The sequence below is a fragment of the Rhinolophus ferrumequinum genome, chromosome 10, assembly GCF_004115265.2.
Source record: "Rhinolophus ferrumequinum isolate MPI-CBG mRhiFer1 chromosome 10, mRhiFer1_v1.p, whole genome shotgun sequence".
NCBI classification, from domain to species: Eukaryota; Metazoa; Chordata; class Mammalia; order Chiroptera; family Rhinolophidae; genus Rhinolophus; species Rhinolophus ferrumequinum.
The window spans coordinates 85,580,772-85,599,530 of NC_046293.1; the positions used below are offsets into that span (position 1 = coordinate 85,580,772).

The 18,759-nt window shown below is 42.2% G+C and overlaps 1 protein-coding gene across 4 annotated transcripts in view; it reads right to left on the minus strand.

Moving 5' to 3' along the window:
- Positions 1 to 18,759, minus strand: part of TMCC3 (transmembrane and coiled-coil domain family 3) — a 240,689-nt gene that overhangs the window by 25,301 nt on the left and 196,629 nt on the right. The window contains exon 1 of one of the 4 annotated variants that reach the window (XM_033117785.1): positions 10,367 to 10,509. The exons of the other annotated variants lie outside the window; for them this stretch is intronic. The gene's annotated coding sequence lies outside the window, so the exon portion shown is untranslated. Of the gene's footprint in view, positions 1 to 10,366; positions 10,510 to 18,759 lie in introns of those variants that run through there. 4 annotated transcript variants of the gene reach the window in all.

An 18,759-nucleotide genomic window follows, 5' to 3' on the forward strand; every position in this document is an offset into this window, starting at 1 on the left:
TTAGGTCCCTCATTTGAGAAAACAAGCTGGCTGGACTTTGCAACTTCAGAGGCCTTTGCCACTTATATTCAACAATTCTGTTAATACTCGGTCTGTAAAGCTGGTAGCTCGAAGCACATACCAATTACCACAGATCGGCTATTTACCCTTCCTTATAATGAATCTGTCTCACCAAAATGAAAATTAAGCAAAAGGCAGTTAAAAACCACATGCAGCAAGGAAAAGGAATGAACAACTATTAAGACAACAACATAGATGAATCTCACGTATGTCATACTTAATGGAAGAAACCACACACAAACGTACTGGCTGTTATTATTCCAGGGGTATGGAGGTCAGAACAGTGGTCACCCTTGTGGGGACAGAGCCAGGAGTGCAGTTTCCAGGCTCTCGGCCTCACGTGGAAAGGTGCTCACTCGGGTAGTAAATGGCCATCAACTGTGATTGGATGGTCATCAGCTGTGGCTAGTTGGCCGTCAGCTGTAACCAGTGAGCCACTGGCCACTAATACAACTGCTGTGGCAATGCTAGCAGCGGATAGTGGATTGCGGATTGCAGAGAGGCGGATTGCAGTTAGCACGGCAGATTGCAGTTAGCAAGCAAGGTTGTTTGGCAGAGAAGTAGATGGCGGATTGCGGATAGTGTGGATCCTATTTCGTGTGTCTCGCCTGGCTGCCAGCAAGACTATAGGGGTATGACTCCCTTATCTATGGCTCCGTGGGTGTTCCTTTTTGGCCTTACCATATCCTGCGTTCTTATGTGGGGAGCGGGAGCTGAGACCCCCACGTGACACCTTGCATGACAGGCAGGGAGAATGATTTTCCAGAAGGTGGCACAAAGGAGTGCTGGGGCGCTGACAACGTTGGGTGCACGCACAGGCAAAAATCACCCGACTGTACAACTGCACATTTAAGATACACGCACTCTACTGCAAGTTAGTCCTCAAAAAAGGAAAAAATCAAACACACACAAAAATCTTAGACAATGAAAACACAGAAGCTGTCAAAATTACTACTTTATCTTCACAGAACCTATAACAAGGCAGGTACTTAATGTTAATTAACATACAGTATTGTTCAAGTCCAGCAGAAAAAGAACTTTAATTTCATTAGTGTGTCAATTCATACTGCATTTTGTCAGTTCTTTAACATTTTTAAAGTTTCCAAAACTTTCACAACACTACCGAATCAGTATTTGTTTTTAGTACCAGACTACAAAAGAGAAAATGCACAAAACACAGAAAAAGAGTAGACATCTGCAATGGCACACTAGCGAGGCATTAAAATCTGTGGTGTAACTAAATACCTCAGATTTAGACACAAAAATATTTCATCTTAAATTGTGCAAAATGCAGCAAAATCCTAAATACCACGATAATAAGGACTGCAAATGTCCTGGTTCATCCCGTAATACAGAGGGTGCCAAAAAAATGTATACACATTTTAAAAAAGGAAAAAACTATTAAAATTGTAATACAATGAATGACGCTAGCATTCATTTGATTAATACCATCTTTTGAGCGAATGTCATATTATACATTGTTTCATACTTAATACAACTTCGACAAGTAATAATACATAGATAACATTAGGGTTTCCAGGCGGGAATTCCCGCCCATTCTCAGGAATTTTTTTCGCTTTCCTGTTCCCGAATCCCAAGAAAATGGGGAAATGGGGAAATTTGGTCGGGAAATGGGGAAAATCGGCTCCTTGAATCCAGGTGGTTGGTAGTATCGGCCGTCACTTTGTAGAAATGATTCATCGTGGAGAACAGAAAACAGTTTATATCTCGGGATTCCGGAATGGGAAGATGAAAAAAATTCCTGAGAATGGGTGGTAATTCCCACCTGGAAACCCTAGATAACATCTCTTAAAATGTGGATACATTTTTTTTTGGCACCCCCAGTAGTTATTTAGAAAGCCAATGTTTCTCAAAGAGGCTGAATTTACCTGAAGCACACAAAGTACAATTAGATCTTACTCACTTAACTTAGACTGAATTGTTATGATAGTTAATGGAACTGATTTAGATTCCGAACCGGCCCCCAGAATACAGAAGGTCCACTTCAAAAGTGTTCTCCTGGGCCTCTTCTGTGAGGCAAGCAGTACTCTGAAAGCACTGAGTCAGGACAATGAGTGTGAGGATTCTGCCCCAGGAGTTCACCGTCTGGGCAGGCCAGCATCCAGAAAACACAACTGCAGAACAATGTATTATAATAGGTACTACAAGGGCACCAAGAGGCGAAAAGAAGAAACCACGAGGTTTCAATGACATGGCTTCTAAGAAAGTGATATTTGGCTCGGACTGAGAAGAGGCAGCTCAAAGATCAGCCGAGAGAGCCTAGTGGGGAGCACAGACAAAACGAGTATTTAGGAAACGAAGCTTCTTGGGTGTCTAGAATTTAGAAGGTCTAAGTGGGTCATTCTCAATCAGAGTATGAATGAGGGCTGGGGCAAAAAAATGACGATGTGTGAGACTCTGAAGAATACTGACAGCCTGAGTTAGGCTCTGTCAGCCATGCTAGACTTGACACTTAGATCAAGTAGGCAAAGGAAAGACAGGGACTTAAAAGTGGATGGGAATTCTTTTTCAATCATAAAAATAAAAGTTTCTCTAACTGAGAAATAGAGATTGAAATATCAAAAAGAGTACAGGGAGAAAAACCCCATAAAACCTTCCCTTACATATAGAAACTGTTTAGATTCTTATTAACATTTTTAAAAACACAGAACTGTGCCTATACTGTACATAGGGATTTCAGATTTGGTCCATGAGCTGTACACAAAGTCTCATGAGAAGGATTCGTTAATGACTTGTAGGATCTGGTCAACACGTGCCCGTACACTCATACTGCACTGCATACCAACACTAAGTGCGTCTCTGCCTGGGATGCGGGGGTCTATAACCAGAGCATTTTTTTTTTTTTTAACATCATTTGAAGCTAAGGACAGCTGAGTTCTCACCTAAACTAGTATTATCCATTATATGATGGGAAATCAGGCATTTTGCCTCAGAAATACATGATCAGTAATTTATTGCGTCTCTACTCATCTCTTTTTTGGGTACCTGAAATGCTAAACAAACTTCAATTATCATAGCTCTGGTGCTGTTTTTTATTTTTTTAAATCAGAGGGCTCCATAGATGACAAAGGACAAAATTTTTACCTCAAATGAAAGAAATGGCAGGCGTTAAAGATGACTTCCCTGAAGAGTACAATTCCCTCTGTCTTTCAGTTATGGATTAAAGAGAAATCCTTCAGTGTATGCTGCAAATCGTGCTCTCCTCACTCTAAGCCATATACCCAGAAAATATCCCAGATTCTTCTGACTGTAGGAAAACACCAAAGCATACCTATCTACACTGTCTCACCATCATGACTCAAATCCTACCTGAAAAAAAATAAAACAGCCTAATTAGATTAGTAAAAATCGGGGAGTGTATGAAGGATAGAGAGCAGTCTGGGAAAATTTCAATGCCAGATGTTTTTTTCTTTTTTCTTTTTACTGGGAACTGTAATGAACCAAATCCTGGGTCTGTAACCTGGCTGGAAGCCCTAACTTCCCAACGAGACTTTAAGAACTCAGCTAGGACACCTGCTCCGAGCTTATTACAGAACTGTGTGTGCTGAGAATTACCACTGGAAGACATGTTAATTTTATGCCCAACTGGAAGAACGCCTTTCTTCTTAAGGGGCTTTACCGTGCCTAGTTCCCTAAGGAACTACCGTGCCTAGTTCCCATAAATCATGGGGGTTTCTTGTTGCCTTACATTGGGAAAGCTGATGAACTCAACAAGGCTCCAAGGGCTGCTCACTGCATGAGAGTATTCCAGGGTGGTGTACTTTACCAGTGCGACTCAGTCCACCTACATTATTCAGCATTTCAAAATGTTAGAGGACCATCTGTTTAGGATTCACCATTGAGAACATTAGGAAAGCTCATTTGGCCTAAGATATTACCCTGAATTTGATGAACTGAAATTTCTTTGATTTCAATACTTGTTGACGCCTCTGATGTCAATCATTACTTCAGATGCTGTGATGACTGATATTTTATTAATAAGGCCATCGTATATATTTATATCTGTAAGTGCCACAGTCCCTGTGGCAGAGATAAACTTTGCACAACTGCTTTTCAACAATCAGTGAAGAGTTCAATCATATCTAATCAGAGGCAAGGGTATGTTTATTTTATTAAGGGGCACGTCATTCAAAAGAACCAAACTTAATACATCAACAGTGGGAAAGTGACAAATATAATTAAGCAAGAATTACATGACAAGAAGATTTGGGCACCATCGCTTATTTTTCACTTATATAGCATCTTTCATCAAAAATTTCAATAAATCTTGCCAAGTGTTCTTGTCCCAACCTGGGATGTGATCATCAGGAAGTGTTGCAAATCTGTTCTGAATTTCACACGAAACTGACAGGCCTTCAGTCTTTAGGACTCGTGGCTAAGTCTTTCCTCCCCTCTCACATCACTGCTAAGTTCACCTTCATTCTTGATACTCTCTCCAACACCTAACCCTTCCTTTCTCTCCAACACTTGATGCCTGCCAGGTGTAGGTCTTTCATACTGCATATCTGGAACACTGCAACCATCTCCTCCCTCATCTCACTGTCTCCGACTGCCCCTGTCAGTGGTCACCATGGAGGCTGTCTACAGGATGAGGTCTAAATTGCGTGAGTTGGCCGTCCAGGTCCTCTATGTCTTGACACAAACCTGTCTCTCCCCAGACTGTGTACTCACAGCCTCTTCCCTAGACCAAATGGTCTGATCGAGGTGAACAACACGCCCAGATCGTTTCTACTAGCTCATGCCACCTTGCTCATGTGTTCCTCCACGCATGCCGTCCTACCACCCCTTCTACTGCCACCATCTACTTGGTGCCTGCTACGTGCCCATCGGCATGACACGTTTGGCGTGTTTTGTCCTTAATCCTCATCCCAATTCTACAAGTTACGTGTAGTCAATCATGATGAGTATCAAAGAAATCAAAGACTGGCAAGGGCACAAGTTAGCGAGTGATGAGCCAGAGTTCCAACTCAGGTCTCATTCCATAGCCTGTGTTCTTTCTAAAACCCCAGGCTTCCTAAAATGTCATTCCCAACACTCTACTTTACAGTCTGGCTCAATTTAACCTTTTCCACACAAAATCATTTCTTACACCTCCAATCTCGTAATCAGTGCCTACTCAGAACTCCCGCGGCTCTTACTGAGTCCTTCCTGTTCCACTAACTCCTCTGCTGCATGGTTATCATTAGTTCCTTATTCTTTCCCCCCCTTTTTTGCAGTCCCAGAGCCTCACATTATTTCTTGATTATAACAGGCACTCAGTTCTCTTAACTCAGTCATTTTCTACTTTGGTATTATTTCCTATGGGTAAAATTCATGTCAGGTAGGACAATTTCAGTAACTGAATAAAAGTTCAATAATAGGGGCCTTTTTCAGTTGACAAACTAAGATCAGAGGACAGGGCTAATTTGGTGGCTTCCAAATGTCATAAAGCTCTTTGCATTTTTCCATTCCACTGTCATGAGGACATTTGCTCATTCCTTCATGGGGGCAAGAGAGCTACTACAGTGCTAAGGATCACACGTAGACAATTTCTTTCGTATTTTATTAGGGAGGAAAACGTTTTCCAGAAACTCCTCAGCAGATCTCCCTTTCGGTCCCTTTGGCCAGGACTAAGTCATATGTCCATGCACTAGTGGCAAGGGAGGCTGTGGAAATAGTAACATTTCCAGCCTGTATTGCAAGAGCTGGTTCTGCTGGCCAGATAGAAAGGAAAATGGTGATTGGACAGACAACCGACGGTGTTTGCAAACACCGTTAGAGAAATATTAATGCAATGATAAGCTCCTTCATGTCTAAGTAGATGAATCATCATAAGAAAAGTTTGCTAATCAGGTTATAACAAATAATCAGTTACAATAGGGTGTGTTTGTACTAGAAGTAGGAGAGAAGAGAATTGGAATCTCCCAGCTCTTTAACCAATAAACTGTAAAAACATTCCTTTTCCTCAGATCCTTGGTGAAATATCACAATCTCTTCCACCATCATGACCACCACAAGGAAGGAAAGGCAAGGAGGGAAAAAGCTAGCCTTTCTGAGCTTCCATCTAGTCTCCAAACACATTAAAACAGACAAAAATACTCCAGAGATTTAAAGAACCAAAATGGAGAACAAAGTATTTACAAGTCTTTACCATTTCTCCTAGTCTTTGCTACTTCTAACAGCATAGTGTGCCATGTGTCACCACCACCACCTGTTTCCAATTCTGGAATCAGCATAGCCATCCATCTGTGGGGAACAACTCTAAAAAATTCTAGTACAATGGAAAATAGCGCAGACATTTAAATGGAGGTGGACCTGAATGGGCTACCATGGGAAGCTGTCAAGCTACACTGGTGAGGGAGAAAAGATGCAGAGCTATGTCTATGGCTATAACAGACATCATTTGTTCTTTAAGAAAGCGGCAGTGCTGGGGTTTATATAAATATATACAAATGTACTTGGTATGGACATTTCTACAAGGATACCTTAGGATTTGTGAATGTTAGCTATCTGTGGGGAACAGAACTGGGAATTGGGGACCAGAGATACTTTCTATTTTATATTCTCTTTTTTGGTATAGTTTGTTTTTATTCACCTTGTTTTCCTACTTTTTAGAAAGTCCCCAGTGCCCACATTCTCAAAACAAAACAGGCAATATTATGCAAATACAGGCAAAATGTCATTAGCACACTTAAGGTACTTCCTTGTTTCCTCTTAGGACCTATGATTTTACTACTAATAGCAAAAAAACTGGCCTGAATATTAAGGATAGTAAGCATTTTTGTAATGCAAACTAACTTATGAGTTAGTACATGCCATTACTTTTAGAAACATTTCCTACTGAAAGAGGGATTTTAAACCCAATTTCCCAAAAAAGTAAAACCATGTTTTAAAAAGTAGTTCTAAAAAAAATGTTCATGGAACTGAGCTGGAATTGCCAAGTCATAAATAAAAGTTTTCAAATAAAATCCCATAAAAATCATGTATAGTAATGTTATATCGAAACCGGAGGCCAACCAAGTCCGGGGTTCAAGCTGCCTGCACCACGCAGCCAACAGACACAGATGTTGGGCCATACGCAGAATAAGCGCTTATTGTCAGAGCACCGTGTTAACACCTCCAAAAACCGCCTTAACATTTTCAGACCGGCTTGGGGTGTTTAAGGGAAAATCTGGGCGCTCCTCCAGAGGCTACCTAATGGTTCCAGGGGTCTGCATGGGGCCTTCCCTGTGGCACAAGATTCTATGGTGGCATCAGCAACCCAGGAACAATTATGGGAATAGCCTGGGAAGAATGAAATGCTAGACCACAGAGATTGTGATCCGTAAGCTTAAGGGTTAATCATAAGTTTCAGGGTAATTTTCTAAAACAGGGAACTGGGTGGGACAGGGGGACTTTCCAAGCTCTAGCCACAGGAGGAGGATGTATTGTGAATTTATAGGTCAAGGAAAAGTTAGGTCTCTACTACGGGGGTGCCAACCAGGCCCTGCTTCAACACCGTCCCTACATAACTTTTCACAAAACACCATTTCCTCAAGGGACCACACTACTGAATCATTTCTACTAAGAACTCAGTTTCCAAACACTCCCGGCTTGGAATCCATATTGTGTGGGTGGCGATGTTTCCCACACAGGCTCTTCATGAGAGCTTCGCAGGAGTGACGGGCAGCATGTGACAGGCATATATGTCCCCACCTATGATGGCCAAGGAGCCACAGCGTCCATCTAGCGGCTGCTTCATATCGCTCATGTGACTCCTGAGGGCTAGATTGTTTTATTTGTGATTCTCAGGTTTTAAAATCAGATTTTGCCCTTCAAAAACAGTTTCTATAACAACAAATACAAAAAGCAATGAAGCTATCTCCTAAAGGTTGAAGTTTCTCAGAAGCCAAAACAGGATAGGACTATTTCCATTTTTAAAAAATTTGTTTTTGATGGTTCTAGGATTTATTTTTAAATGAAGCAACGCTGAAATCGGATTAGAAGATATATCTGGAATGCTTACATTTAATGAATTCTTAAAACATTAAAAACTCTTTGTTTGGCATTTAAACATGCACAGGTCCTAGAGACCCAGAAATTCCATTCCTAAGACCAAAGGCCCATGTTTGGAGAGTGCGCTGAAAATATTCATAGCAGCCGCGTTCACAACAGAAAACAACCACAGCCACCCGGAAGTAACCCAAAGGTCTACAAGCAATAGAAAGAATAGACAGACAGACAGACAGATACAGATATAGAGTACATTTGTACAGTGGAATAAAATGACCCTAGATACAAGAATCCAAATGGATAAATCTTAAAAGAAGCAAGTCAAAGAAGACATGCATTATGAATTCCACTTCATCATGGTTAAATGCAGGCAGACTCTTGTTGAGGTATAAACACAAAGGTGGTAAAATAATAGAGAAAAGCAAGGGAATGCTTAATACAACCCTTAGGACAGTGTTGCCTCATGAGGATAGAAAGTCTTGTGACAGACGGATATGCAATCAGGGAAAAGGTCAAGGGTTAAGTTCGATTTCTTACCCTGGTTTTTAGATACAGGGGTATTTCACATTATTTTTTAAATGGTTATCTTCTATGTGTAGTATTTTACAAGTTACAAACATTTAAAATTAAGAACTTTGGAATAAATTATAAGGTAACAAACTAAATTGTACATGTGTGTGTTAAGTTATAAGATAAATAACATCTTTTAATCCTATTGCTCCATCTCTGGCTCTATACTTAACTCTCTGGGTAATATGTTAAAATGTAAATTCGAGGCCCTACTTAAATGTGACCTGGACTCAAAGGCCCTCAGGCCATCACCTGCAATAGGTCCTGACCTACATAAACCTTCCTGGGTCATTATCCTCATTACTGGTTCACACCCAGGAATGTGAAGGATGCAGTCAGGAGAGAGAGAGCCTCCAAATGTCCCCAGGCTACAGATGAACCCCCGGGCAGCTGCAAAGCACCCCAGTTTGCACTTTGGGCAACCCATTCCTCAGTGCGTTGGAGGACAGGAACCTGGAGAAGGAAGAGCTGGGAGGGGCTGGCCAGCACTGAGAAGGGGGCTTCTCAGAGGAGCCTGTCAACCAGCAGCTGGCAAGAAGAGACCTCTTCCCACCTCCTTTGGAACAGCCTTGCACAGAAGGCAGCTACAGCTATTTTTTTTTACAAGCAGTGCGCTAGCAGTTCGGGTGGCAGTTTTCCTCTTTCATTCTAACAGAAACCACCCATATACATCAATCTCTGTCAACTGTTGCACTCAAAATGCTAAGAGGCTATTTGCTGTTAAAACAACTGGCCCTCCAATATTTTGATTTAATAACAAGAAATTTAATCTCCAAGATGCAAAGGATCAAATGGTATGCAGCAAACTCACAATTTTCCATATCCCGCTCCCATCCCCAATTGTTTTAGTTTCTAAGAGCTAAGGATCATTATCAACAATAAAGCCCACCTTGTGACATTCCTGGACAAACCTCTGATGCAGAACTAATTGAAAACAAAATGACTTGAATTAATATATGTGTTCAAATATGTTAATGTCTGGGAAATGAAAGATTGTATTTACATTTAGCAATACACCGAAGTCTGCCCCGATATAGACACACAACACACAAAGCCACAAATTGAATATGGATTTCCCATGACATCAAGCAGCTCACAGGGGGCCTTGCATCTGTCACCATGGGGTGTCTGAAGATGGCCAAGAAGCCTGGTTCTTCAGACCCACCCGCGCTTCCCCACTGCTGCTTCCTCCCGCAACCCTCAGCCGGGAGGCAGCCACTGGCACACAAAGTCAGTTTTACAGAGTGTGAAGTTTCCCGAGAAGGGAGGACTCAGAGGTAGCCACCTGCCAAAAGATCGGATGTTAAAGTACAAAGTTAGGTTCCAACTGAGTCCTTTTAGACCCACGATTTCCTTTCAAATTGACAGGGAAGTGGGAACACAACTGTCTCTTTTCCAGCCAACAGGCAGGCAACCTCGCTCAAACCCAGATACTTGCTCATCTGTTTAAATCACATACGTGGGATTTACACTTTCAAAGGACCAAACAATAAGGTGTTGGGTGGTCCATTAGGAGTTCAGACAACCTAAGTACCCAGACACCTGCTGAGAAATTAGGGAGGGATTTGAGCACACACACAGACAAAGAAATACACATTATTCGTGTGCTCTTACCTTAGGGAGTAAGAGCACAAAAATAATGCATATTTCTTTCAAGCCTCTCACAGAATATTAATGACCACAAAGCTCTATAATACATATTTACACAGTCTGGTTGCAATGGGAGAGCAGTGAAGAGACTTACCAAACGTCACACACCCATCAGGGAGCAGACCGGGATCAGCAGCCTGCTCTCCCTCCTGCCCCAGAGGCGTCTGAGTCTGCAGGCAGGCAGGTAGATACTCTCAGCACCTCCACATGATTCACCCTGGACTCTGGAGCTCACTATCTCCGGGTAGTACCTCAGAGAAACTCCCCACCCTGAACTGTAATCAATTAAACTGCCAGCAGTCATACCCTGTATTCAACCCACTGCTGGACAATTGGGTGCTTTGTGCTGCCAGAAGAAAAAATACACATTCTGTACCTTTGCAGGGAGGCAGACTAGAAAGGAGTCCTGTTATCACACAACTTTGGGATTGCAAGACAATCTTCGAGGACATTCAGTAGGGTACTCCCGGTTTACCAACGAGGAGACAAGGAACCGGGCTCAATTCAACAAACTGAGTGGGTGGAGTCAATGCGAAGCAGTGAAATGAGCCCAGGAAACCCCAACATGAATGAGGTAGAAGACGTGGTCCGAGCGCCTAGGGCAGGGCAGTGGCTCAAAGGCAGAGAGTGGAGTCAGGAGAGGCTTCCCTCTGTCGCTTCATTCATGAGACAGATGCTCACTGGTGCCTTTGTGTGTCAGGCACAGCGAGGCGTGTGGAGTTGCAAAGGGGCACAGCCCCCCACCCCCAGTCTAGTGGGGAGGGAAACAATGACAGCACTGATGAGGGCCCTGAGAGGTGCACATAGAGCTGTAAGGTGGCACTTGGGAAGGACAGCAAGGAGGGAAAAGAGGAAGGGGGAGGGACAAGGTTGGTATAAAGCAGGAGGAGACTCGTCACAGAAGGTGCTTCAGGCAGTGACTTCTGAATCAGTCAGCCAGACAGCAGGTAAGGATTCATGCAAGGCGAAGAAGGAAGGGGAAGAACTGAGTTGGCAGGCAGGAATGAGACCCTGAGGGTCCCAGTTAAGGTATCTGGATTTCCGCTGACAGGCCATGTGGCAGCCGCTAAAGGGCAATCAGATCCCTGTTTCAGACCAGTCCTTCTGAGAAAGCAGGAGAGAGAATGCATTTCGGTGGAGCAGACCAGAGCCTGCTACCGTAATCTAAGGCAGGTGGTGGTGAAGGCTGGATGTAGGAGGGCAGTGAGAAGGAGAGAAGAGTGCTTCAAGTGTACGAAGGAGGCAGCCGCAAAAGGCGCTGACAGCAGCTGGCTGTGGGGATCAGGAGGGGAGTCCAGGAAAACCCCACTGCTCTTTTTCACTCCTTCCAGTGGTCAGCAAGATCAGTCCCCAGACAGGCAACTGAGGAGAGGCAGGAGGATGTGGAGAGTTGGGGACATGATGAATTTGAGGTTCCTAGGTGACGTTTAAGCTCTGATGTCTCGAGGAACGCTCAAGAGACAAAGGGGCTGAAGAAACAAACGGACACTGGCAGTCACAGCGCCTAGGAGCAGCTTACTGAGAGGACAGGCCCGGGCATCAGGGTCACGCAGACCTGATCAACTCCCAGCTCTGCCGCGTAACAGCTGTGTGACCGTGCAAGTAAATTAATCTTTTTGAGACTAGTCTCACCTGAGGAAATGCTTCCTAGGAATTAATGAGATCAGAAAAGGACACAGAAGATATTTATTAGTTTTTTCTTGCCCTTTCGTGACCATACACTGTTTTGTATTGTAATAATTTGAGTGCTAACCCTTGAAGATTACAACGCTTTCTTGTTGTCAGTTGTATGAACAAATTCTCCAATATTGAATTGCCATAAATCATATTAAAAACTCAGGCCAGAATGGTCCTGGGGACCAGGGGTTTCCTGCCTTGACATTAAATAACTAATGCAAAGATCTCAACATTGCTGGATGATTTAAGTGGTATTGATATAATTCTGTGTTTGGGGATGAGCTAGAGGGGGAAGGGCAATGGGGTTTGGGAAAAAAGAGAGAAATTTGTCAGTCTGCTAAAGTCTAGTCAAAATAACAGAACTTGACTCTGCGGAAAACTATACTGTAATATTTGGGAGGAAGAATGTCTAGCAGAGTTAATATCGCATAGCCTCTATCCTCTGGCTCAGTTCAAGTAAAGGCAATAAGTAAATAAGTAAATGTCAAATAACAAGTTCCATCAAACAGATCTTGCCTTAAACCAAATGTTAAATCAATAGCATACTTTTTATATAAGAAATATATTCTTTCTTTACTAGGCTCATTTTGCTTATTCTATTTATAACTTCAAACGAATGTAATGAAACTACAGATTTAAAAATCAGACTGACCACTACCAAGGCTAAGGCATGCAGAATTCAATTCCACATCGCCAGGCTTGTGCATTTTCCTTCTGTCTCTGCCTTCAAATTTGGGCTCAGATTATCTCACCTTTTTATGGCTCCGTTCCTAGTCTGAAAATATCTTGGTCACTGGATGTTTTATTTCATCCCCAACTTATTTGCTAAAACACATTCGCAATCACATTTTCCTTCCTACTACCCGATCCTTTCCTGGTAGCTTCATATATTTTCATTCTTTCATCCACAGCCCAGTTCAGCATCCATACTTCATATTCTGTGTGTCAGTCATAAATATCACATACACACACACACACAAAAAAAAATTCTCAACGTTTCCAATATAAAATTCCTTGACAACTGCTTCAAAGGTCCTAACTAGTCCTTTAGTTATTTTGATTAAACGCAGAGAATGATTCAATTCACAGCTATAGTCTTTGGAATGTTTTATTCCTGGCTGTCCTCAACCCGGCCACATGTGCTGTGGCGCAAGCATGACTAGTTTGAGAGGGCACTTTTGTCCCTAAGTGCTGGAGAAGAACTTGTACTCTCTGTCCCCAATATGCCTAGCTCTGAACTGAGGTTCCTGCTGCTCTCAGACTGTCTGGACTCTGGATAGCTCCTTTTAAATTCACTACACACCTGGCCATCCCTGTAGGCCAGTGTTTAAGATTTGACACCCACTGACATTTAGACAGACCCAAGATACCTCCCAATTCCTCCCTGCCTTGAATAGACGTGAATTTGTCAGACGTGAATAGACTCAACTATTTTCTGTGTGTCTGTAAGATCCTCTATCTTGTTGCCAGTAGGAGGCATACCGACGGCCAGAATAGATGGTATCTGCCGCACCAAACCAGCCACATCCCCATGCCACCTGGCTCCTGGTGTGCAGTGTTCCCTCAGACACCAAGGAGCTGAACATAGCACACCGTCTGAGTGAGTGACTACTGAGACACAATTCTCTCATTTTAAACATTACTTTGGATCACACACACAGATCCCCCATAACTTACATTAGAGGTGCTGCTTGAAATGGAGAGCATCTCATCACCATGTTTCACCCAAAGCTGCCCTATGGCACCGACTACAGGAGCAGGTCGCGTCCAGGAAACAGCTTACCATAATCTAGAGCATGAGTTCCTCATGACCGCATTCTGCTCCAGGGCTGTCTGATTTTCTCCAGGACCCCGTTCATGGTCTGTGATTTTGTGTGACTTGAAAACTCAGTGCTAGCTGCTTGCTTTACTAAGCCTTTCTCCTTTCTCTTTCCCCTATGAACACCTTAGATACCTTTTAAAGTCTCCTCTTCCTTATGAAATACTCATTTAATTCCTCTAACCAGAGGCCCTGAATTGAGTCTCAGGTTCTGTTTAAGTAGACAAGGGTAGTTAGCTGCTTACCTGCTGCATTCGAATCAACGGGGGCAGGAAAACCTTTTGAGAACAAAAGATTTCCCCAGTAAATTGGTGCAACCCTTTGGTAGGACATTTTGTTCCCATCTATCTTCATTTAAAAGAAACATCCCCTTGACCCAACAATTTTGCTTGTAGAAATTTATCCATATATGGCTACAGAAAAAGATGTACAAAAATATTCAGTCCAGTATTACAAAGCAAAACAAACATGGAAAGAAAACCACCCTAGAAGGAACTTAAATCGTCTATCAATAAGGGACTCGTTAAATAAACTATGATATATGCGTTTTGTGCAGAAAACATTTCTGTAAATTGCATAAGAAACTTAACAGTGCTTATCTCTGAGGATACGGACAAGTTGGAAGGAGAGACTTCATTTTTCGTCTTATGGCCTTTAGTGCTATGGGATTTTTTTTTCTATGAACTTGCACTTCTTACGCTAAGCTAGTTAATAGAAAAAAAAGTGAACCCTCATCATTTAGGCTTATGTGGATAATTTACTAAACTCTTCATTTAACAGTGTTATTTAATCTTTGTTAAACAGGAAATCGAATAAAAGAGGCACAAATATAAACTCTGTAAGGGCAGAGGGCAGATTTACATTAAAATGTGTTTGCTCCAGCAGTTAATGATTTCATCATTAAACTATAGGAATTCCTGTCTTAGAGTCTCAGAAAGTCAGTTTTTTCCTCTAAGACCCCTGCTGTACGTGGTACAGACACTTCTATAATCTAGGCGGCTCAATCATTGAACAATCTTCCTGGTACTGAACAAGTGTGTTTACACTTAATGTAGTTTTTACTCTATCAATTGGGGTGACTTTAAAAGTTATTTTAAAACAAATAACTTTTTAGAAACACTGATGTGGAGTTTGGAGCTAGCACTGGGGATAAGCAGAACTCCAGGCTGTCCCATCAACACAAGCCCTCCGGCATATTTGAGGTGGTCGGGGGCAACATGTGAAAGAGTCATCTTTGGGGCTGGAAGGGAGCTCCAATAGTGTAGACGAGTGTTTCCCAAATTGTGGCTGCAATCACCTGGTTCCTGAGCCGCCAGGACCCAGAGTTCAGGGGCAGAACCTGGGGATCTGCATTAGACAACCCCCTTCTCCCTTCCACCCCACCCCCACCCCATTCTTAGGCCCAAATAAAGTGTTGTGGCTGCTCACTCCCCGGTTGTGAAAGTATTCACGAGTCAGGTATAAATACAGAAGCAAGAAGACTTATTAAAGCAACAGGGGGGTCAGAGTCTGCTGGAAACAACTGTGTCAAGCATTTGTTTGGTCTCAAGTGTTATATTTTCTAATGAGGACGTAAATTCCTTTGGCCAGTAGTGGAATTTTCTACTGAGTTCGGCTTTGTCCGCTGGGGTAGAGGAAGGTGCAGTTAAACAGGTTATTGCAACCTTTGCATATGCTATGTAGATTTAAGTTGGAGCCAGGAGTGGATCCCATACAGATGCAAAACCTCTCCCAAGTCACAGGGCTTGCAAGTCTGAAGTAAATAGAAACACTGAAACTTGTCTGCATAGTAAGTGTATAGGAAGCAGGGTCATTAACAAAGTTTGATAACCGCTGAGCTAGTCTGGCATTTCAAGAACGTCCAATTTTAAGATCACCCAATTGTAAGATCACCTGAGGCTACTGTCATCCGAGCCCCACCCCAGACCTATGAATCAGAATCTGTTAAACCAGTGTCCCAGGTTATTCTTATAAACAGGGAAGTCTGAGAAGCACCAATATAGGTCAAACTCTTCATTTTAAGATAAGGAATCAAGGCCCAAGAAGTTAAATAATTTTCCCAAGGTCGTAACAGCTGATTAATGATAGCTGGGACACCCGAAACCTGGTGAGCTAATTGTTTCCTCTTAAACCAATACCAATTATTATGTTTACCATGAGTATCAGTGAAGTTTCTGATTCAGTATGAAGAGGCAGTAAGTGACTAATGAAGTCTAAACCTGGAGGGCATGTCAGAACATGCCCCGGGTTTAAGGGGTGACTGGAGTTGTCAGGCTGTCTAACTCACCTACCAGTCCTGGAGTTCTTTCGCTTTCAGTATCAGGTTGAGGAGAAATATAAAACAGCGTATCTGACAGAAAGGTAAATACAGCCCTGAACATTTATAACCAGGTGAGGGTGATTCGAAGTTCTCAGATCTCGCGATTTCTTGGTCAAATATCAGAATCTTCAAAAGAACTCTAATAATCACCCACTTTTGGTTATACCGTGTTTTCCCGAAAATAAGACCTAGCGCGACAATCAGAGCTAATGCATCTTTTGGAATAAAAATTAATATAAGACCTGGTATTATATTATACCCAGTCCTGTACTATAGTAAAATAAGACCCGGTATTATATTAATCACATTATAGTAATTACATTATATTATATTAATTATATTGTACCCGGTCTTATAGTAAAATAAAACCAGTTCTTACATTAATTTTTGCTCCAAAAGACGCATTAGAGCTGATTGTCCGGCTAGGTCTTATTTTTGGGGAAACACAGTAGCATCAATCTGCACCTTGTTGTTGGGAAAGAACAGCTTCTACAGAGATTCCACAACCTTGCCCTGGAAGCAGTTATCTCTAAACCCATCAACGAGAAACACGGATGGAAAATGAAGCATCCAGCTTGGAAAGCACACAGCAAGCTTTAATTCAGGGGAGAGTTCAATCGAGTTATAATTGCCTCTAATTGGCCCTCCCACGCGGTCTCACAATTTACAGCAGTAATCAGTCCCACAAAGATGCTGACATTTCTTTTCCACCTTTGAAATCAGAATCGTCTTAGGTTCTCACCATTACTATTTTGAGGTTTTTTTTTTTTTTTAATTACGGAGATATAAAAAAGGATGAATGAATGAATAAAAGCAAAGCTGCAAACAGATCTTTTGGAAATGACCACTGACACCTATCACCTAATGACATAACCCAGGGGGATTCAAATTTGTAATGGAGACTAATGCCAATTCAGGAAACCTTTCCGTTCCAGAGCACATGATCCAAAAATACATTCATTTGGTCGCACATTTTCCACACTCTGATTTTTATCTTTCTTGGCATGCTCAACTCTCCTCTAATCAAGTCACAACCCTTTGTTGCCATGGAACCCGATCAGACACAGCGCCTGTTACTATGACTTCCCTGTGGGTTTAAAAAAAGACCTAGTGACCATAGAACAGCCCTCTCAAAATAATAATAAATAATAATAATAATTTCTAAGGCACAGAGGCTCCAAAAAGAATCCAACCCTTTTATATCCATTGAAGTTTAAACTTTCATGCAGGGTCACTTGAACTCTTGAGCCAAAACTAGCCAATGTTTGGTAAACATTTTTCAGCTGGGACATTCCAAAAATGATGATTTTATAAATAAGTACCTGGCAAACAGCGTAAAAATGTTCTTAGGAGTTCCTCCTTTTTTTCCCCCTTCTAGGCAAGTTTCCTGAAATTTGAGCACCTGTTGAGCAAACGTGTGTCAGTCATCAGCCACCAAATTGCAAGATTCATTTCCACCAATACCGAAGTTTCGCCAAGAGCTCATTATTTCTCTGCAAAGAAAAGCTAAGAGCAGTACAATTGACCCTGTGTCCGTCATATTTGTTGCTGGACTAAACCTGTAGAGGAAAATATCTGAGATTAACAGCAGAGCTACTTAAGGAAGAGAATGAACATCTGTTGAGTGCCTACCCTGAGCTGAGCACTTTTACGTAGTCATGGTAAGAATCCTGCAACAGAGGCATTTCCATAGCTCGGATCAGGTCCCAGGCTGAGAGCTCCGCTGCCATGCTAGAGTGGTGTCCGGCTCTCAGAGCCAAACCTGTTCATTCATTCAACCAACACTTATTTCTGGCCTCACAAATGCCAGAAATAAGTATTTCTGTGCATTTTGTTAGGCTTCTTGTTCTTTAGGATAGAATTTGTGGCCTGTTAAAGCTTGTCTGTAAAGAAGGCATGGCGTGTACCTTTCCTGGCACCAGGTGCCAGTTTCTGGCTGTACCTGCCTATAACCACCACCGCATCTGCACAGCAAGAGCTGACCCTTGGGAGAATGATGAGTAAGTGCCTGGCCACTTACCTAAGATGACATGGAGCCAGACTCCTACCATGTCCCTCAAAAGGCTGACAGCTGACAAGGCCTTCCAAGCCCTGGGCTCTGTAGTGGGGAGACCCATGAAACTCTCGGTGCCTGTTCTTGTGCAATTTCGGCAACAAAGTCAAAGCCAAGCCATGCAAAAACTCACAATTGTTCTACCCAATCTCACTTTTGGAGAACCAGCATGAACAAATGACTAGTAGGAAGGAATGTGGTTAAGTATGGAAGCTAATTTTGAAGTTACATTATTAATTATACCAGACTTCCAGCTAAAATATTTTACCTATTTCTTTGCATAATGAACATAACTAGTTTGATTAAAAGAAACTTTAAAAACAGCACAAAACCACCTGGAGATATCAGTTCACACCTACTACAATGGCTATAATCCAAAGACAGGTAAGTGTTGCTGGAGATACAGGGAAATTGCTGGTGGGAACAGAAAATGGTGCAGCTACTGTGGAAAATACTGGCAGTTCCTCAAAGGTTAAACATAGATTTAGCCTGGACCCAGCAATTCCATTTCAAGGTAAATACCCCAAAGAAATGAAAACACATGTCTACACAAAAACTTGGACATAAGTGGCATTAATCATAATAGCCAAAAAGTGGAAAACAACTCAAATATCCATC